This window comes from Aquarana catesbeiana, linkage group LG02, assembly GCF_042186555.1.
Source record: "Aquarana catesbeiana isolate 2022-GZ linkage group LG02, ASM4218655v1, whole genome shotgun sequence".
NCBI classification, from domain to species: domain Eukaryota; kingdom Metazoa; phylum Chordata; class Amphibia; order Anura; family Ranidae; genus Aquarana; species Aquarana catesbeiana.
Window position 1 is genome coordinate 135362688 of NC_133325.1, and position 22121 is coordinate 135384808.

The following is a 22121-nucleotide window of genomic DNA, read 5'->3' on the forward strand; positions in this document are numbered from 1 at the left end:
CACTTTACCATATTTCCATCCAAATAATTATCAGTATATACTGTAGCATAAAGACATGATGGAACACTATGCTTGGTTAACCTCCAAACTTTGTTCTGCTTCAGTACAATCTCACTTCAAGTCTGTTGTAAAACAGTAGCTCATGGTGCTGACTTACTAAATGGAAAAATTAAAGCCCCATCACTCAGGTGAAAACAGGGAACTGCAAAACATTTATACATTAGATATATGGATGAAGTTAGTTTTCCACCCCTTAATTCATAGAAAATAAAGAATTTCTGGCTTATCATCAGAAGCCACCCCCATTGTATTGTTGGGATACTGCTAGGTAGATTTTTTTATGCTAGACATTAATCACTGCAATCATAGGTGTGCGCAGCCTATTGCATTAGGGTGTGCACCCCAAATGTATTAAAACATGGTTTGTGTTAGTAGGCAGTGGACAGTGTCAGTCGTTTTTTACTTCTATTATTTTATTTTTTTACAATTTTTTTAGGACCCTATTGAGGGGGTTTTGGTGAAATATCAGCAGGGGGAATCTGCGCCGAACAGGGTGATTAGGGTGTGCCCAGGCACACCCGGCACACCCCCTGCGCACGCCTATGACTGCAATGCAGCCTGACACAAAGCCCCTATCAGAGCAAGATTTCTACTGTCGATGCCCAGTTCAACTGTCTTCTTCCTTATCCTTTTATGCAAGATGGCTAGCTTGTTATTATATTGATCCCAAATTTGTACGATTATGCCACCACTTACAAATGTGCTTAACTTACTGACCAGGCCTTGGACAAAAGACACCCCTTATCGGAAGTGCAATACTGAGCTTATGGCTGCAGCAATATGCCATAACCCTAGTATTGTTTTTTTCAGCCAGGGATTTCCTTACCAATAAAAGTGATCAGAGCAGTGGATTCACCGCTGGATCACTTTTACAAGCGGCGGGAGGGTTCACCCCCCTCCCCGGTGGTTTTTGGGCTTACCTGGATGATCGGTAGCACAGAGAGTCGATCCAGCGGTTGCGGCGGCTGGTACCAGAGATAAGCAGAGGTATAGATGACCTCCACTCATCTCTATGGTCTAGGAGGACTGGAGTGATGTCATGACGTCACTTCCGATTCTGGCCCAATGTAAACAAGGCCATTTTTTTTTTTTATAAGGCATTCGATTTTTTTTTATCTAATGTTTTCTGTTGTAGAGGAGAGATGTGGGGTCTTATTGACCCCAGAGCTCTCCATAAAGAGGACCCGTCACTGCTTATTTCTATTACAAGGGATGTTTACATTCCTTGCGATAGCAATAACAGTGATCAAAAAAATTTATTTTTAAAAATGGACAGTGTCAAAATAATGATAAAAAAATAAAAAAATAAAATTGACCAAGTATCACCATAGCTATTGAACAATATGGCCATATTTGGTCAGTGATGACAGCCAACCATCCCCTTCAACTTTCGTGATAGCTGAATGAACCAGATAACATGTGTGACTGGTTGCTAGAAAGCTGGTGGCTGCTGGCTTCCTAACAACGAGGCGGAAGAGGAAGCTGTCACGTTTAGCAGCGGTAAATACCAGCAATACAGCTGCTAAAACTATTTCTTCCCGCAGCAGCTGGAGGTGCGGTGCTGCAGGTGAGCAAACACCATTTTGGTTTGCCTATTTGGGGAATGCCAAACAGGTGAAGTTCCGAATAAATTCTACGTATTACGTATCTGGCTGGAGGAACACAGAGGACACACAACAATTTGCAAATGGTGCGGAATATCCTGCAGTAAGAGGAAGCCTTGGCAACCAATGGGTAATGTTTTAAAAAATGTGTTTCCCTGTCAAGTTTGTAATTAAATGTGTACAAGGGAGCAGCACCCTTTTATCTTATTACATACAGTAAGCAGATGTTGCTTACTCCTTTGCAGTGCTGCTTTACTTCTCCTCACAATGCAAGTGTATATGATGGCTGAACAATTGAAAGCAGCCGATATCTTAACAGTTGTTAAGGAGGAAACCGAGTCATAAGTACTGCTCCCCCCCCCCCTCCCCCCCAGCTCTTTAGTGGTCAAATCACTATATTTACAATCTCTAGGACACCAGGGGTGGGGGGTGGGGAGGTGTTCTGTAATTTAAAAGGAACTAGGCATGACTGTTAAGCTGAGATCTGTATGGTCCCTTGAAATGGCAGCAAAGTCTGCTTTTTTGCTTGTACTTACAGGTAAGCCAATAAGAAAGCTTACCTGTAGATACAGTAATTATAGGAGATATTCATTATTGTAGCAGCAGGTGATGTCACCGGCGCATGCTGCCTGAATTAAAGGCACACCGAGTGGCGATCGTGACTCCTATATGCATGTGCAGGAGTGACGTCATTGCAGCCCGGCCGTTCAAACGACCAGAACGAGCAAGCCCGGAAGGCAAACCGGGCAAAGATGGAAGCCCTGGCAGCGGAGACATGCATACTAGTACATTATGGCATTAACCTGCTGGGGACCAAGTTTTTGTTTTTCAAACTTTACTACCGCTTTAGAAGCTCACTGAATTTTAAGCAGGATCAACCAGTAATTTTGTTCCAATCAAATAAATATATCAGTGTTAACGTATATAAATTAAAATATATACATTTTAATGATAATGTATATTTTATAAACCAAAAAGAAAAATGTATTTTTAGGGTTTACTTACACGTTAAGACTTGATAATGACAGATTTAGCCCTCGTTCACACTGAGGGTGGGTTTTAAATTGTGCGAGTTAAAACCCGCATTTCAGTGCGAGTTTGGGGGCGATTTGAAAGATATCTGTGCGGGTTCATGCACAGATGTCTATTGAAATGGCCCCTGCAGTCACCAAAAGTAGTGCAGGATTCAGATGGTGCTGTTGCCGGCAATAGGCTCCGATTTGGAAGCGCCGCTGATTTGATTCCTCCCCCCTCCCGGTCCCCACTTCCAGGAGACTGTGACGCCCCTTGGAAGTTCAGGCACCCTCCTCCTTCCTCCGCCGGGCCAATTAGAAAGCGCAGCGTGCTTCGCGCATGTGCAGTAGGGAACCAGCTTCACTGCCGGTTTCCCTTGCTATGAATGGCGGCGGCAGCACCCAAGAGCAGATCTGAAAATCAGCTGGGGTGCCGACATTGCGGGTTCCCTGGACAGGTAAGTGTCCTTATATTAAAGGCAGCAGCTACAGTATTTGTAGCTGCAAACCTTTATTTTATTTTTCCCCAGGCTGGAACACCGCTTTAAGGTTGTACTAGATATAGCAAACTCAATCCAAATCCTGCTATGGAGTCCTGCAGCTTTCAATTACTCTCCATAGGTCAGCCAATAAGGTTTCAGTTTACTGGCATCATATCAGTGGGCTACCGCACTGTTCACTTTGCTCTAGATTGCATTGTATGCATTGTTGTACTAAAAGTTGAAGAAAATGGAAGGTTATATTTGGAAAGGTTAAGGACAGAGAAAAACGTGGACTGATCACATCACACAGAGCCTTCTCTTTTATGCTGCAATTATTTATTGGTCATCTGAAAATGAAATAATCCTGCCCCTGGTATATTCTGATAATAGGGAACTCTGCCTCTGGAGGGTCACAAACTCCAGCAGGGCTGCCACTGTGCACACAGCAGAGAAAGACTCAATTTAATCAGAGGAACCCAGCAGCTCAGCTCATTTCTCCAATACAGCTTTCCATGGCCTCATTTTCAAAGCGCAACACCTCTGCTGTTTCAGGGCATAAGTTATGACAAATATTTAATAACTTGCTTTTCTAACTCAAACATATCCCTTTCCCCTTTCCATTGTTCTAGAAGAGAGCAGAATGCGCTGAGCTGCCGCAACAAACCCTTATACTTCCATTTTATCCCAGGCCAGGAATACTGTAGAGCAGGGATATGCAATTAGCGGACCTCCAGCTGTTGCAAAACTACAAGTCCCATCATGCCTCTGCCTCTGGGTGTCATACTTGTGGCTGTCAGTCTTGCTATGCCTCATGGAACTTGTAGTTCTGCAACAGCTGGAGGTCCGCTAAATGCATATCCCTTCTGTAGAGGGTCTCTAGGAAAGAGTTAAAGAAGAATTCAAGACAAACAATTGTCATAGCCATATGTCCCATGCTTTATCTGCCAAAAGGTTGCAAGTCTGTTTATCCAGTCTTGTGTTCCACAATAACCAATTTTCACATTGCCCACCCAATAGCTTCAGATGTGGGATATGAAAATGTGCTGAATGGATGGTTGTCAGTGAGTCTCCCACATACCCAATGCAGCTTCCATTCAATCTTTACTAACCCATAAGACAGCCATTTCATATCATCAAAGTTTTGGGGCAACTGAGCATCTCTGTCAATTTTTAAAGGAAATATAAAGTGCAAAAAAATATATAAAATTAAAAAAAAAAAAAAAAAAAAAGACAGGTGAATGCAATGCTATCATAACCTCAGAATATACTGTTCCATATGCAGCTAAACCAAGGCTTAACTGCAAACACATAAAACACGAGAGCTGCTTAATAACTTCGTTAGGTACTGTACATTACAGCAAAACCACATCCCTAAACTCTAATGAGATAATGTAGCATAGCTTGTGGCTACTGTAATGGGAAAAAACGTAAATCTAATGTTGTAAAGCGCTGCGTAAACTGTCGGCGCTATATAAATCCTGTATAATAATAATAATAATAAACCTACCATGATAGAAATACAAGGGCTGTTATTGCTGATGCTGCTGAAAATGCTAGTTGCTTAGCTGTTATGCTGACCTTCTGGTTTCAAAGTTTCTGAGTCACTGACCCAAAACAGATCATGAAAGTCAGGGGACATTCATTATACAGTCTACATTCATTATACAGTCAGTCCTTGTCTGCATTTTTTCCATGGAGGACAGGCAACTAGAATGTTCTCATGAAAGGACTTCTTTAGCTCCTCTGGAGATTGCCATCGATCTCGCCACTGCCTACCAGAATAATTTCTCACCACACTGACTTTATATAAGGTAGCAATGAGGTTATGCCTACTTTATAAACCTTACAGTTGTGGAACATCATTAGGGGGCTGCATAGGCATTTATACCTTTATATGTACACTGCCATTCCTTAGCAAAAAAAAGCTATTGTGTTAAATGGACTACAGCGGCAGCACCTCCACATTAACAACCCAAGTATCCTTTATTGTGACCTAGATGTGAGGGATTCAGTTATGTGATTCCACTTTCCAACAAAACGCACTCAATGGTTCTAGACAAGGAAGCCGGAGGACCTCCCTGCCTCTCCAATTTACTTTTAGTGGACTTACTATAAGACAGGGCCAGGCTTAACAAAAAACAACCCTTTTGTAATTCTCTAGTGGCATTGCTTAGCATGATCTTGTCTTCTAGCACTCTGACATGGGCACCGATAGCATCAGGTTTTCAGATTAGAGACAAATTAGTTCATGATGATCCAGAACACCTCTGATCTCTACACACAGACTCCCAACCTTTTACAGAGCAGATGGAGGGATGAAAGTACTAAGCAGAGCAACAGGCAGGCTGATCAGTGCCATTAGAGCTGCCAAGCATTTAGGTAGGCCCTGCAGTAGTTTGATTTTGGTGTAAGCCTTGTCCATGACTTTTCCTTAAAAAAAACCCTCTGATCATGCCATAGAGATGAGGTGACATAAGGCATATCTGGACAGCGCCAGCCTGTTACAGATGCTTCACACAATACAAATAAGGCTCCAGTGTTCCATCTTTAATATTTTAATTAGCTAGCAAATAAAATTTTAGGAGGTAGATCCGGCACTTTGGTTCTGTTTATAAATATCAGGGTTTGAACTGCAATTCTACTTTACTGGATTGCTAATGATATAATTGCCCACTGCTCTCTGGCTGCAAGAACTGTATAGAGGATGAGTTCCAGTACAGGAGTACATTTAGATGATATCCTGACCTGGGCACATCTGAAGGTTGAACCCCCATATTGTCCAAATGTGCCCATGGAGATTATATATATATATATATATATATACATATACATACAGAACTACTTTTCAACTCTGCAGACCAGCACAAAAAATAAGCTTCACAACAGCCATGGTGTTACAATGAATTTAGATAAGAGAGGACAGAAGGTCATCATCTGCACCCCCTTTTGGGCTTGTGAGAACATAGATGCTATATACCTGCACTTGACACACACACACCAGGCATCAGCAGATTTGAATTTATCTCCATGGTACAGCATGGATGACAGTTCAGAGGCTGTGTTTCACCTGCTTGACACTTCTCTGAATGCAGCATGACCTACTGGAGATATATTTGCATTGCAGGTCAAATGCAGACTTTTGTTTACATTCTAATGTAAAAGCTTGCATTTCACAAAGCCCATGTATAAAAGCTTTTTACCCCACTCAGAACAACCGCCTATAAACTTATCTAGATAATAAAAATGTATAAACCATCTGGTGAATGGTCATGAGAAAAGCACATTATAGAATTGACATTATTAAAGGTAAGATTCCCATTCATGCTGCCCCTAGAGGGTGCTACTGGTAGGGCAGGAATGTCCCTGTCCAACAGGCTCGTCTGCTGAATAGATTTCATTTAATTTTACAAATGTGTTTTACAGGAAAACATCTATACATATAGATTTTTATTAACTACAGCGAAGTTCATAATTTAAAAGTTGATTGCAAATGCCCCTTCTGGTCTACTTGAAAAAAAAAATAGGGACTATATAGTATCCTTTATTTGGCAAACCTCAGTTCACCTATTTTAGCTCTAAACACAAGGCAACGACAGCTTATTTTCTTTTGTTGGTCGGTATGTGTATCTACTGTATACATATGATCTGTAATATCAGATGACAGGTAACCTTGTGAGTACAACATATACTGCTGACCACTTCCAAACTGCTCCCTGTAGCATCATGATGCAGTTAAAGGTCATGGCTGACCTAAAAAAAGCAAAAACAAAAACAAAAACAAAAACATAAAAACATAATGTCCTGTAAATATTTTGTTGTACAGTGTAGATTCCATAAGTCATGTTTTGTTCTCAATGACACACTGCAATCACCCCCCTTTCTCCTTGTTCAATATGCTGTTTGTTCCTTTCACCTTTCCCGCTGGGTGATATGTCTGGGCCCTTTGGTCCCCGCGGTGCTGCATGGGCACTGACACCCGGCGGGTGGGCTCCCCCTGCCGCAGCCTAGGACGGTGACAGTTTTGCCTTCCCGTCCTTGGACTGGCTGTGGGGGGTGGAGCGCTCATATGCCTTCGCCGCCGTCTCCATGACGACGGTGAAGCCTTCCCGCCGGTGGCACGTCGACGTGTGACGCGATCGCGCCAGTCTCTGGCGCGGCCGCGCCGCGCGCCCCTGTGCCTGAGATACGCCCCTTGAGGCATGTCTCCGCCCGCCAGGCGTGACAACGCGGCGGCCGTGACGGTCCCTAGGTCTGCCTTTGATTGGCCACTCCATACACACCCCCGATCCTAATCCTCTTGGCTGTGTTTATACACAGCTGTACTGCGGTTAGCAATCGCTCCCAGAGTGTGGGACTCTCCCCCCTATATATATTACACTGCTCTGGCTCACATCCTGATGTCAGGTGCCAACACAGTGGCAGACACAGGATTGTCAGCAGCAGACACTTGTGTTCCAACTTCCTCACCTGATAGACTCTAAACCATCAGCAGCTAATGTTCCTGATCTACCCCTCAATTCAGGTATGTAGTATTTGCCTCCTTTGACACTGAAGTCTTAAAGAGTTGGCTTCTATATACACATAGATGTTCTTTACAATCACTACTTCCCCTGGCCTCTCTTTTGTGTGCAATCCTTTTTCCCCTAACGCCGACATTGTTCGCTACAGGGTGGACTAGGCGTATCTTGTGAAGGTGCCCCTGCGGCTCTGCGGTTTGTCACCGGCCCCTTCTGTCACCTGTGGACCCCTACAAACAGCACGTTGACACCTTCTTTTGCCTTTCCTTTTTCTCATGACATGAGTTTTATGATGTAAGTAACATGTTACATTTCTTGATGATTCTTGTGATATACAAATGGCTATAACATAAACCATATGTATGGTTTTGTTTCCTGCTATGTTACTCATTGATGTTTATGTCTATGTTCTAGAGACAAGCAACATTTTTCATCCACCCATCTGTATGTTAAACAATTCCCCTGAAGAAGGAACATACCAGTGTGACTACGGTCCTCTCCGAAACACGTTGGGAAATATGCATTAGCCGCCCACCCCCCACCAGACCTACCGTACCTCGGTGGATGGTTTGGGGTTGCTGGCATTGGGTGATATTATTTTTATATGCTCTACTTGTCTTTGTCATTTATACAGATACCAATTATTGATTGTATATGCTTGTCTTGTCCCTCTGGACATTTTAATCTATTTTTGTACACTAATAAAGCTGGCACTGCTGGTGCCTTTTACGGATAATACTTTCCCTACTCCTTTTTCTGCCTAAAAAATCCTAAGGGGCGTCCCCCACATGCACTCCGTTGCATACCAATTCCTCTAATGTCCTGTATATAATTCATACTGAAACCATTTTGTAAAATAATAATATACAGCACGGCATTGCGCATTTTGTCTTGCAGCTAGCAACGATGCTCTAGAATCTTTAATTTTACTGCACTGCAACTATGGCAACAGTACTTTATGTTCAGCTTAACCAAAAAAAAAAGGCCTCATTCCTTTGTCATGCGATTGGCTCACTGCTTTATCCAGGAGTCTGCACAGAGTTTAATGTCTAATTTCATTTATAATAATTTTCATTTAAAGTAATGCTTCTGTCATCTATGAGAAAAACTCAAGTTTGTACATCCATCCAAATAAAACTAGTGATTCATGTCCTCATGGCTGCTAAGCGAGCGCTGGTCCAGGCATGGAAGTCTTCTACAATACCCTTACAGAGGCTAAGGTCCTGGTTTCTCGGTTTGTTTTAGACTTTCTAAATATGCTGTGCTACCCCTTTAAACCTAACATAAAACGATTTATGAATTAAACATATACCACCATATACAATCAAGTATAATCCAAATAGTGATTAAAATGATGATGATGCAGTCCAACTGCCCAATAAAGAAATCTTCATAAACCAAAATATAGCATGCCATCTGTAACACTTCACAAGAATAAAGCACCTCCATGATATCACTATCCACCACCATGAACACTGTGGACTAGTAGAGATTTAGACCTCATTAGTATAAGTGATCTAATAGCGTGACCCAAAAGACCTGTATTGTGTGCCGCTCAGTCTCTGGAGAGGGTACTAGTCCTTAATGCCCACAGCTGGGAGTGCTGGTTGGGAGGAAGCCTGTCACTGGCTCCAGTGATCACTCAGTATAAAGGAAGGTATCAGTCTGGCCATGCCACAAACGCATTTCGCCCTGCCCCTTGGAGCTTAGTCATGGGGGTCATGTTGGGGGCGTGGCGTGGCCAGAGTACAGGCTGAGGTTGCCACTTACCATTGCACCTGGGATGATACGGATGTGTGGTCATAGGGATACCTTCCTTCATACTGAGATCTAACTGCACTTATGGATGAACTCCCAAACATCTACTTAAAATGCCTCATCATTATACAGAATTGTGCCATGCAAAAGAAAAAGTGCTCCACATAGTGCACATAAAAAAACTCATATTTATTTTTAAAAAAGAAAAAATAATTTCCAAAACAAAATAACTTACAAAGGTATGCTAACAAGCCAACGAATGAAACATCTCACCATCTGGCTGCACATGATGAAGTCACAATGTGCTATGCTCTGACCTACGTGTTTTAGCAAAGATGACATCATCGGGGGCCATGTTCATCAGCGGCATATGTTTTCTTTGATATTTGCAGCACTGTAAAATGACACCATGTCTAAATTCTGTAGAAATTGGACCATATGCATCAGTGCCTATATGCCTTCTACCTTTTACTTAGACTTTCCTAATGATAGCAAGGCTTCTCTTTCCCAGATCTGTTTCTGATTATATCTTGTGATTTTTTTTTTTTTTTTATATATAAAATACAGCTTTGACATTTTTTAATACTTTGACTCTGTGCTGCTGATCTCCTCCAGTGTCTTTCAGCCACTTCCTGTCTATATCTACTCACTCCAGCACTGGCTGCACCTCACTTGTCTGGACTGGCTTCATGGCAGGATTACCAGGTATTATGTTAATAAAACTTGCAGATTGAAAAATATTGAGAACAGTTTTCTTTTTTATATTATCACGTTAAAGCTTTTATCGACTGTGTTTGGATCTACTTTACATTTGCAATATGCAAAACTGACCTGGAGGCAACAGGTTGAACAGTTCTCATATATGTATTTCATCACTGTATTTAACTGTATTTAACTGTTTGTCTTGAGTTCCGCTTTAAGAAAATGGCCTCAGCATTACATAACAGGCTATTCCTATAATGTGAAGGATCTTCAGATAAACAAAGGTCTTCTTTAGTCCTGCAGTAGATCCATCAGGTAACTACAAAATCACCCTGACCGCGGTCCAGGATTAGACTCTATACACATTATTAGATTTTCTTCAGATTTTTGTCTTCATATTTATGTAGTGCAAGAGCCTGCCTGATTGCATACAAATTGAAACGTTTAACCTCATATTATATGATTTTGGTAAACCTAAAGACAAAAATCTGCAGAAAATCTAATAGTGTGTATGGGGCTTAAACCCTTGTACACACGGTTAGATTAGTGGACGAATTTTCATCAGTTTTTTTGTTTGATGCTAGTCTCAAATCGAAAGTGAAGAGGGTACTCACCATCAGAAAATTTTCTGATGACAGAATTCAACGTCAGAAGTGACGTAACCGGTTGAATTGTTTTGTATGTGTTCTTTCATTTCTGAGCATGCCTAGTCTTGCTCTTCAGATTTTTTCTTTGTCAGAAAACCGTATTAATGAAAAGAAAATCTGATGTTGTGGTTACATCAGACAAAAATTTTCAAGCCTGCACATCCAGTTTTTGCCAAAAATTTGTAATCGGCTGTCAAAAGCAGCATACTAACGATCAGAAAATCAGAAGATCGTTCATGGGACAATATTTATCTTCAGATTTTCTGTGTGTACGGGCCTTTAGAGTGCAGGGGGAATACTCATCATAAAGAAGTGTTTGTACTACGGATGTTTCTTACATTCTCTCCTTGTGTTAACATTCATATGTATGAGGCCTATGCTCACTCTACGGTATAAGTGAAAGAATGTTTTAATTTCCTGGTAAAAACAGACTTTAATATTTAAACAGTAGCTATTCAGAGCAATGTAATGTGCATCCTAATATACCTTTGGGAGTCATACCAGCAACAGGAACAAATATATTTACTTGGAAAATAAATCTATAAAAGAGCCCATAACACATACACTTTTAATTAAGCAGATGTAATGGCCTGACCTGGCTATATTTAAAACATTCCTGGCATGTTAATTGAAACATCCCCAGGTGGTCCAATTAATTCTTGTTAATTAGGGAAACTGAATTATTGCCTGTTGATTTCCAGAAAACCAGGAGGTGTGATCTCAAGTCTTAGAGGCAGTGCCACCTGGTTGTGAGTCCCAGAATGCAGCTCCTCTGATCCATTATAATGGTGTACTTTGGGCTGGAGAATGGAGCTAATGTCCATACAACAATCCATACAGCAATCAGATTACACTAGAAATATAAAACAAGGTGCTCTGCTGCCTTTGTTTGAGAATAATTTAATGCCCCGTACACACGGTCGGATTTTCCGATGGAAAATGTCCGATCAGAGCGCGTTGTCGGAAATTCCGACCGTGTGTGGGCTCCATCGGACATTTTCCCTCGGATTTTCCGACACACAAAGTTGGAGAGCAGGAGATAAAATTTTCCGACAACAAAATCCGTTGTCGGAAATTCCGATCGTGTGTACACAAATCCGATGGACAAAGTGCCACGCATGCTCAGAATAAATAAAGAGATGAAAGCTATTGGCCACTGCCCCGTTTATAGTCCCGACGTACGTGTTTTACGTCACCGCGTTTAGAACGATCGGATTTTCCGACAACTTTGTGTGACCGTGTGTATGCAAGACAAGTTTGAGCCAACATCCGTCGGAAAAAATCCTAGGATTTTGTTGTCGGAATGTCCGAACAAAGTCCGACCGTGTGTACGCCTTATAACTCATTATTAACATTGTCTAAACTGCTGACAACAAAACTGAGCACACCCCTAAGTGAAAAAGTCCAAATTGGGCCCAAAGCATCAATATTTTGTGTGGCCACCATATTTTCCAGCACTGCCTTAACCCTCTTGGGCATGGAGTTCACCAGAGATTCACAGGTTGCCACTGGAGTCCTCTTCCACTCCTCCATGACTACATCACGGAGCTGGTGGATGTTAGAGACTTTGCGCTCCTCCACCTTCCGTTTGAGGATGCCCCACAGATGCTCAGTAGGGATTAGGTCTGGAGACATGCTTAGCCAGTCCATCACCTTTACCCTCAGCTTCTTTAGCCAGGAGTGGTCATCTTGGAGGTGTGTTTGGGGTCGTATCATGTTGGAATACTGCCCAGTCTCCGAAGGGAGGGGATCATGTTCTGCTTCAGTATGCTACAGTACATGTTGGCATTCATGGTTACCTCAATGACCTGTAGCTCCCCAGTGTTGGCAGCACTCATGCAGCCCCAGACCATGACACTCCCACCACCATGCTTGACTAATGGCAAGACACACTTGTCTTTGTACTCCTCACCTGGTTGCCACCACACACGCTTGACACCATCTGAACCAAATAAGTTTATCTTGGTTTCATCAGGCCCCAGGACTTGGTTCCAGTAACATATGTCCTTAATCTGCTTATCTTCAGCAAACTGTTTGCAGGTTTCTTTAGAAAGAGATCATCTTTAGAAGAGGCTTCCTTCTGGGATGACAGCCATGCAGACCAATTTTTGCAGTATGCAGTGTCTGGTCTGAGCACTGACAGGCTGCCCCCCCCCCACCCCTTCAACCTCTGCAGCAATGCTGGCAGCAATCATACGTCCATTTTCTTTTTTTTTTTTTTTTTTTTTACCAGAATGCCTTCTCTGCTGCTTTCTTTGGACGCAGAGAAGGCGTTCGATAATACGTCCATTTTCTAAAGACAAACTCTGGATAGGACGCTGAGCATGTGCACTCAACTTCTTTGGTCGGCCATGGCAAGGCCTGTTCTTAATGGAACCTGTCCTGTTAAACCGTTATATGGTCTTGGCCACCATGCTGCAGCTCAGTTTTAGGGTCTTGGCAATATTCCTAAAGCCTAGACCATCTTTATGTAGAGCAACAATTATTTTCTTAAGATCCTCAGAGAGTTCTTTGCCATGTTGAACTTCCAGTGACCAGTATGAGAGTGAGAGCGATAACACCAAATTTAACACACCTGCTACCCATTCACACCTGAGACCTCGTAACACTAACGAGTCACATGACACCAGGGAGGGAAAATGGCTAATTGGGCCCAATTAAGTCATTTTCAGTTAGGGGTGTACTCACTTTTGTTGCCAGCAGTTTAGATATTAATGGCTGTGTGTTGAGTTATTTTGAGGGGACAGCAAATTTACACTGTTATACAAGCTGTACACTCACTACTTTACATTGTAGCAAAGTGTAATTTCTTCAAATATTTACAAAAATGTAAAGGATGTACTCACTTTTGTGAGATATTGTATGTATTGTATTGTATTTGTGTTGTATCCTATTGTGAGGAGCAGCTAAGACCATCTTTCTGTTGACTAGTAAAGGTGATATATCTCAGGGTCAGTGTGAATGGAACGTTTCCATTTATCTATATGCACACCTGCAACAAATGATCAACCATACTGCAAAGGGTAAGATGCAGTAACCCATAGCAATTAACCAGAAAAAAATCTGCCACTGACCCAACGTATTGCCATGACACTTTGTTCTGCAGTTCTGTTTTCCATTGCAGATAATAAAAGCCTAACCCAAAACAGTTCCTAAAATGAGACTGTCCAGCCTGCTCATACCTCATTGTCAATTAAAGTGTGTGCCAGTTGATAACACAAGAACTGGGCAGTGTGCAAAAAGACAATGAGCAGAACTACAACCTCTGGAAGGCAAAAGACATAAAAGGCAGGACTGCTTAATTACTGGCACAGAATACATTTCCCTTTCTCCTTTGCTGATGGCCAGCCCTGTACAGGAGGAGTGTTATATTTTTCAAATTCTAGCTCTGTGTGTGGATAAAACACATTTAATGAAGGTTTTTACCAATTAATTCCAAAAACTCTGCCCTGCTTGGCTAGGACTGCCTTATTTATCCGTGTTATAGGAGGAACAGCAGCTAACCGATCTTCATTCACCCATACCGATTGGCTACTACCAGCAACACCAAGTTACTCATTTTGTTACAGACACTTGTATAAAATTAGTCACACCTGGCTGTAACATCTCAGATATAACACACAATTTTCGGACAAAGGTTGGTTTATGTTTAGTCTGCTGATGTTGGTGTAAAATATAACATAAATAAGGACTATTTTCATGTATGGGAAGTTCATATTGCTAAATGTATAGCATCATATGTATAACACATACACTATATTGCCAAATGTATTGGGACACCTGCACATGAACTTAAATGGCATCCCAGGCTTAGTCTGTGAGGTTCAATATTGAGTTGGCCCACCCTTTGTAGCTATAACAGCTTCAACTCTTCTGGGAAGGCTGTCCACAAGGTTTAGGAGTGTGTCTATGGGAATGTTTGACCATTCTTCCAGAAGCACATTTGTGAGATCAGGCACTGATGTTGGACGAGAAGGCCTGGCTTGCAGTCTCTGCTCTAATTTATCCCACAGGTTTTCTATTGGTTAGAGGTCAGGACTCTGCAGGCCAGTAAAGTTCCTCCACCTCAAACTAGCTCATCCATGTCTTTATGGACCTTGCTTTGTGCACTGGTGCGCAGTCATGTTAGAACAAGAAGGGGCCATCCCCAAACTGTTCCCACATAGTTGGGAGCATAAAATTGTCCAAAATGTCTTGGTATGCTGATGCCTTAAGAGTTCCCTTCACTGAAGCTAAGGGGCCAAGCCCAACCCCTGAAAAACAATCCCACACCATAATCCCCCTCCACCAAATGATTTGGAACTGTGCACAAAGCAAGGTCCATAAAAACATGGATGAGCAAGTTTGAGTCCTCGCCTCTACCTGATAGAACACCTTTGTGAGAGTTGTGAATTAGGCTGTGGGGAGGAAAACCTATCCTGGATCGTCATAGAAACAGAGCCTAAAGGCATTAAGTGCCTTGATCATCCCAAAATGGCAATGCTGGATTCCGTAGCCAAATAAGGAAAACTGTATTTTCTCACATTTACAACTGGCTACAGGGTCAGCAGCACCATTTTGGGGTGGCTGAGGCAGTTTTATGTTTACACTTCACTACCTCAAGGCAGAGAACAATGGCAGAGATGGTAGTTTCCCCTGGGACAGACCCTGGGAAACGAGGACGAATGGTAATCTTAGTATTTATGCAACTGAGACTATGCAAATGCACTAGTAAATTTCTTGAAAATGTTAATGTGTACGTATATATGGGCAAAATCATAAAAAGAAACAGTACATTTCTGTAATACCAATGTTTTAAGAGATGCAAGTACAGAAAAATACCTGTACGCTGTCTGCTGACTACAGAACTCCTTTTGCCACTCCTCCATGGCCCCTTCCACAAGCATACATTGATTTCTTTCCTAGCAAAATGATGCTGCTCTTCCTAGGGCCTGCCCATACACTGTGTGGAAGATGTAGTTCTGGGTAATGGGAACTGAATACTCAGCAGCTGCCACTGTAAGACTTTTAAAAGCATAGGAATTATGTCACATGGCGTAATAATAATGGTTTCTGCCTACATCAACAAGGTACAAATAAATAGTGCAAGGACATGGGCTAGTGGGTAGAAGGAAGGTTATGAATTAAATGCCTTGATAAACTCTTTAAAGAGCAAAATGTTTCAAATGTAACTATACTGTGTATGCAGATAAAAAGAAAGAAGCAATGTTGTTATTTAGTATAATAAATGCACAGTAGTTAGTATAAACACCTATATTTGACTTGATTTCTACTTCTTGCAATCCCCTGTACAGTGGCAACAGACTAGGCGAGGGAGGGACCGCACTGGGAGTCAATCAGGTGTCCTGCAGGTTACTGACAAGGAACATGCTGACAGGGAGATAGAGCAAAGAGATAACCTCATCAAGCTGTTGCTGCTCCTTTACTATGTGGTCACAGACTTTGGGCATGGAGATTACCTATCTGTAAAGGAAGAAATGCCAGGGACAGAAGCCACTATACGACAGAGACATCTTGGTTTAAAGATGTAACCAGATTATCTTGTCCAGAGACGGACAGAATTCATCTCATGGCATGAGGATGTTCAGTTTCAAAAATCTGGAGTGGAGGTGAATACCAACAATCCCAGCACTCGTTTGTGGCTCTGCAGGGAAGACTGACATCGGGATTGAAGTTGCCAAACTTGACTCTGCAGTTGTGGGCTAGGAAGACCTTATTTTGAAAGGTATTCAGGAAAAGACCTAAATACTCCAAACAATGTGACAGAGTTATGGATGAGTTCTTTTAGATCATCTTAACCACTTCAACCCCGGAAGATTTGGCTGCTCAATGATTAGAGCACTTTTTAAAATTTGGCACTGCGCTGCTTTAACTGGTAATTGCGCAGTCATGCTATGCTGTACCCAAACGAAATTTGCGTCCTTTTTTTCCCACAAATAGAGCTTTCTTTTGATGGGTTTTGATTGCCTCTGCGATTTTTTTATTTTTTGCGATATACACGGAAAAAGACCGAAAATTTTGAAAAAAAAAATGTTTTTCTACTTTTTGTTATAAAAAAAATCCAATAAAATCAATTTTAGCCATACATTTAGGCCAAAATGTATTCAGCCACATGTCTTTGGCAAAAAAATGTCAAACATGGCATGGGCATATGTGGAATGACACCCCAAAATACATTCTGCTGCTTCTCCCGAGTATGGGATATCACATGTGTGGGACTTTTTGGCAGTCTAACCACGTGCAGGACCCCGAAAACCAATCACTGGCTTCAGGATTTCTAAGGGCGTACATTTTTGATTTCACTCCTCACTGCCTATCACAGTTTAGGAGCACATGAAATGCCCAGATGGCACAAAACCCCCCCAAATGACCTCATTTTGGAAAGAAGACACCCCAAGATATTTGCTGAGATGCATATTGAGTACTTTGCAGATCTCGATTTTTGTCACAAAGTTTTGAAAATGTAAAAAAGAAAAAAAATTTATTTTCTTTCTTCATTTTAAAAACAAATGAGAGCTGCAAAATACTCACCATGCCTCTTAGCAAATACCTTTGGGGTGTCTACTTCCAAAATGGGGTCATTTGTGCTATCTGGACATTTCATGGCCTCCGTAACTGTGATAGGTAGTGAGGAGTAAAATCAAAATTTTATGCCTTTAGAAAGTCTGAAGGCAGTGCTTGGTTTTTGGGGTCCTGCACGCGGCTAGGCTCCCAAAAAGTCTCACACATGTGGTATCACCATACTCAGGAGAAGCAGCAGAATGTATTTTGGGGTGTAATTCCACATATGCCCCTACCATGTTTGAACAACATATCATTTAGTGACAACTCAAAATGTAATTTTTCCGAAACTTTTGGCAAATTATAAAATATTCCACGGACTCAACATGCCTATCAGCAAATAGCTTGGGTGTCTACTTTCCAAAAAGGGGTCATTTGGGGGGTTTTGAACTGTCCTGGCATTTTATGCACAACATTAGGCGCTTATGTCACCCATCACTCTCTCTTCTAACCACTTGAAGACAAAGCCCTGACACTTTTTGTTTACATGAAAAAATATTTTTTTTTGCTAGAAAATTACTTTTAACCCCCAAACAAAGGCCCTATAGATTAAAATGGTGGGTGTTTCAATTTTTTATTTCACACAGTATTTGTGCAGCGATTTTTCAAACGCAATGTTTTTGGAAAAAAACACTTTTTTATTTGAATGCACTAAAACCCACTATATTGCCCAAATGTTTGATGAAATAAAAAAGATGATCTTATGCCAAGTACATGGATACCAAACACGACATGCTTTAAAATTGCGCACAAACGTGCAGCGGTGACAAACTACATACATTTTTAAAAGCCTTTAAAATCTTTTACAGGTTACCACTTTAGATTTACAGAGAAGGACTACTGCTAAAATTACTGCCCTCGATCTGACCTTCGTGGTGATACCTCACATGCATGGTGCAATTGCTGTTTACATATGACACCAGACCGATGCTTGCGTTCACCTTTGCGCATGAACACATTGGGGCCAGGTGTGATTTTTTTTTTTTAATATTTATTTTGCTTTTTTATTTTATTTTTAAACTGTTCCTTTCATTTTTTTTATTGTTATCTCAGGGAATGTAAATATCCCCCATAATAGCAATAGGTAGTGACAGGCACTATTTTTGAAAAAAAATGGTGTTTATTAGACCTTAGATTTCTCCTCTGCCCTCAAAGCATCTGACCACACCAAGATCTGTGTAATAAAATGCTTACCCAATGGCGCTGTTTATATCCGGCAAAAGCTCGTAGCTTCCGGTTTCTTAGGCCATAGAGATGATTGGAGCCATTCTGTTCTCCGATCAACTCTATGGTCAGCTGGCGGAACCACCGGCTGCATTCTCGGGTTCCCTGTTTGGACAGGAGAGCCTGAAAAAAAATGGAAGATGGTTGGGGGGGGGGGTTCCTTCCCGCTGCTTGTAAAAGCAGTCTAGAGCCTAATTAGTCGCTAGGATTGCTTTTACATGAAAGCCTACCACTGGCTGAAAAGAATGAAACCAAGATGGTACCTAAACCTGCAGGCATCATTCTGGTATAAACACTCAAAGTCTAGCAACATACCAGTACGTTGCTGGTCCTTGTTGGGCATATCTTGTAATGTTCTTTTTTCATGCAGCCTGTGGGCTGCATGAAACAATGAGATTGATCGGTGGGTATGCCCACCATTAGAATACCGTCCTTCATCCACCCACTTCTAATGATGGGCATACATGCACCATTTTTTTTTTTTTTTTTTAACTGTGGTGGTGAAACACCTCCTACAATGTTGGGGTCGCTGATTTTCTGATTTTTAACGCAATCTGTGCCTAAAAAATATATGCCTAAGCATGGGGGCAATCCGCCCCTGTTAGGAGCAAATCGTTCCTCCACTCCTGCCCCCATGTTTCTGCATATATGCTCTTTTTTTTTTTTAACTGTGGTGAAATCACCTCCTACAGCTTTACGTATCGTGGGAGCAAACGCTGTTGCTGTCAGAATAAGTAAACCCGTGCTGCAGCTGAATGGCGTACCTGCTAAGTAAATGATGGTTAACAATAAAACAAAGTAACATTACAGTATAACAGTAAGACATACCATACCTGCAAAGTAAATACTATAAAACATAGTAAAAATAAAACATTACAGTAACAATAGAGAGAACAATAGATATATAACAATAGAGAGCAAACAATAGAGCGGACAATAGAGAGCGATCATAAGAGAGAGAACAATAGAGAGATAACAAGAGAGAGAGAACAAGAGAGAAGAAAAATAAAACCACAACTATTTTTGGCTTTTTTTTTTTGCACTTTTATATAAACTGTAAACATTCCAGATTAGGTTCTCTCAAAATGTGATGGCCATCTAATCTTTCGAGCACCCTGTGTAAGTGTGCCCTAGGACTGTGCAATGCTGTACCCTACGCTAATACTCCACTAGTGTGTGGTAGCATTCAAAACATTCACCAATGCAAAGACCAGGTTGGTCAGGACAGGAGAGACAATAAAAGTGGGTGTCACGCCTATATCTGCATTTTTTTGCAGACATGACATCTCCTTTGGGGATTTCTTTGGGTAGGGGTACCAGGGAGGACTGATGGAAAATGCCTCTCATGCAGCCGGCTCACTGAATTTGGATTTGGAAGTTGGGCCACAGCACTGTCTGGAAACAGAAGGGCTGTGATGATCTCTTTCTGGAATTTATGGAAGGATCCAGTTCATCCTGAAGCTTTGTATAGCACATAAGCATTCAGCAGAGGCAATTGGAATAAATATATGGACACTTTTTTATACCAGCGACTGGCCTTACGGGCAATTAGGTACGGCGCCAACAACTGGTCGTTGAGGTCCACCCCTCCCATGTTAAGGTTGTATTCGTGGACACAAAAGGGTTTCTCCACAACACCAGTCACCGTTTGAATTTGGACTGTCATGTCTGTGTGAAGGGAGGACACAACGAAAAATAGGATTTTTATAACAGCTTACATCTAAAATCCTTTTCTTGGAGTACATCATGGGACACAGAGCCTAATAACTTAATGGGTATATAGGCACCTTCAGGTCATGGACACTGGTATACCCAATACAGGAAGTCCACTCCCCTATATAACCCCTCCTCCTTCCAGGAGTACCTCAGTTTTTGTAGCAAAGCAATATATCTAAACCCCAAAAAGAGGGGCGGGACTTCTGTGTCCCATGATGTACTCCAAGAAAAGGATTTTACAAGTAAGCTGTTATAAAAATCCTATTTTCCTTATCATACATCATGGGACACAGAGCCTAAATAATAACTTAATGGGACGTCCCATAGCAATGCTATTTGAGGGGAAGGAGAGACAACCCGTAGGGCACCCCCAGACTTGAGGACTTATACTACTGCCTTCAGTACACTGCGCCTGAAGGTGATATCCTCATACCTCCTTACATCCACCTGATAACATTTTGTGAATGTATGTACTGAAGAACAAGTTGCGGCCTTGTAGATCTGAGCCATGGAGGCCTGGTGACGCGGCTGTTTTTGTAACACTGACAAAACTAAGTTCAAGTCCCAAGGGCTCAAGGATTTAACTGGCGGATTAATCCGCATCACCCCCTGCATAAAGAATGCGTAGCAAGCGGTCTTTGAAATAAGATCGATAAGGCTGAGACTTGACCCTTAATAGCACTCAAGGCCAACTTCATCTCTACCCCTAATTGTAGAAAGGCAAGAATTCTACCTAGGATATATCTCCGAGGGTGCCAACCCTTGAATTCACACCAGTAAACATAAGCCCTCCAGACTCTGTAATATATAGTTCTGGATGTTCTGGCTTCCTTGCATTAATTAAGGTGGAGATAACTGACCCGGAAAGCCCACGTTTCTTTAGAATGTGGGTTTCAATAACCAAGCCGTTAAATTTAGCTTTCGTAAAGTAGGATGGAATATCGGCCCCTGTGAGAGCAGGTCTGGCCGTAGTGGAAGGGACCATGGATCCTCCACTGCCATCTTTACGATTTCTGTATACCATGACCTTCTGGGCCATGCTGGTGCTACCAGAATTACCGGATTTCTTTCCAGCTTGATCCTGCAAAGAAGTCGAGGCAGAAACTGAATAGGGGGGAATGCATAGATCAGTGAAAACTGATCCCACGGGGGCACCAACGCATCTGTTCCGCATGCAAGTGGATCCCTTGTTCTGGACACAAAGTTGACTAACTTCATGTTGAATCTGGACGCTAGAAGATCTACAAAATTGTTGTAAGATAAAAAATGATCAGCGCAACTTAATAGAATAAATGCATGTTACCTGTGAACAAATGAAAAAATCTCCTATGTAAAATATAATCCTGTCCAAAATAGAACTCCTGTGCAAATTTATGCAATGAAGTGTACAGTGCAAAATGACAATAAATATTGCAAGATACAAAATAAACTCCTGTGCAAATAATGTAACGTGCAAATAGCTAATAAATAGTTAAACAAATTGTGCAAATAAGCATGAAGTCCCAGAAAGCTCAAATATATAGAACTATATAGTATAATAATAGTCCACTGTGTTTAAAATAAACCAATAAATAAATAAAGCGCTGAACGTGTCATCAAAGGGTAGCTTCAATCGGTGATCTTCATAAAACACCACTTAATGCTCTCTGGACTCTTACCTCAATATGAAGTATATACAGCGTTGGCAATCAGCTTAGCTGGGGGACATCTATGAATCTCCTGATCTTTAGAGGCAGTGATAGCCAGTGGTGTTTCTCCAAATAATGTATTCCAAATGACGGGTTCCGGATTCACAGCCATTCACAGAAAACGGGCATATAAAGGGGATAAAAGAAGG